Below are 1,247 nucleotides of genomic sequence, written 5' to 3'. Positions count from 1 at the left end.
ACAGTCAAGAGGCAGTTGGGTCCAAAGATCTGAGGCTCAGGAAAACCATACAGACTGAACTTTTGGGAAGATCGATGGAGAGGTGACTCTTAAACGTGCAGAGACCAAGGCCAGGACCCTAGAGATGTTCAGCAGTTAAAAGACTGTCCTGTATCATCAGAAAACTGTTGGTGATTGTGTATATGTTTGGTCTATGTATATCTTCTCCCAAGCAGTTGCCTCTCATTCTAAAATACTTTTCTGGGTTTCAAACATGGCAGACCACATGGACTGGCAACAAACTACTAACACCATAGAAGAATCCCTGGATCTTCTCCGGCTCAGCCTGGATGAGAGAATCTATGTGAAAATGAGAAATAACAGAGAACTTTGAGGCAGGTTACATGCTTATGATCAATATTTAAGCATGATATTGGGAAATGAGGAAGAAACTGTGGCAACCAGTGAAAGTGAAAGTGAAGGAGAAGCATTTCAAGAGATATATCAATCAACAAAATGGAATATTCTGATGCTCTTTGGGGAGATGGTTTTGTGCTAGTGGTCCCACCATTTAGAGTTGACTGAAACAAAGAATTTGTCCAGTGCGGAAAGCAGGAGATTTTGCATGATTGTCACTTTAAATATAGAAGATATTCAAAAGAGAAACTGTCTACATTTTTATATTAAGGAATAATAAAGAATTCTTCTACTCCTGAAATAAACTGATTTGCAGATAACTCACAAATTCTTAGGCTAAATGACATTTTTACTTTTTCTCCACCCCTTCCAATAAACGTGATCACCAAGATGCAAAAAAATAAAATAAAATACTTTCCCTTCACTTTGCAGCCATATTTGCAACCCAGTTTCACCTCACTAAAGATTCCAAATGTCTGTGGCTCCTTCCACCTTTCAGGTGTACCTGAGCCTCTCCAAATGGGACAAGCTCCAGTTGAGAGATTGCTATGCACATCTGCTGTTGATTTCCATTGCTTGTAATTATTGGCAACATCTCTAGAGTTTATATGTTGTTTACACACTCAGCCTAATTTATTCTTTGCAAAGAAATCATATAAAGCAACATAGTAGGAGAGCTTGTTACAAGAAGAAATATAGTACATGGAGTGTCTAGGAGATGTCAAGTTGACCCAGAGATCTTTTTCAGGGGGTGGAGGTGGTGAGAGTGTTTCCAGCTAACCTGCAGAATGTAAACAGAGCCTGCAGACAGACTGAAAGACAGCTCTATCAGCTCTGCTGGAGGTGTTGAC

General features: G+C 39.7%; 1 pseudogene; it reads left to right on the top strand.

The window, feature by feature from the left end:
- The first annotated feature begins 253 nt into the window (after nucleotides 1-253).
- LOC136154667 (U6 snRNA-associated Sm-like protein LSm3 pseudogene) lies at nucleotides 254-564 on the top strand (annotated as a pseudogene).
- Nucleotides 565-1,247: the final 683 nt, after the last annotated feature.

Source organism: Muntiacus reevesi, chromosome X (assembly GCF_963930625.1).
Source record: "Muntiacus reevesi chromosome X, mMunRee1.1, whole genome shotgun sequence".
Classification (NCBI taxonomy): domain Eukaryota; kingdom Metazoa; phylum Chordata; class Mammalia; order Artiodactyla; family Cervidae; genus Muntiacus; species Muntiacus reevesi.
The sequence above is the reverse complement of the archived record's forward strand: the minus strand, read 5'-3'. Positions and strand labels throughout refer to the sequence as shown.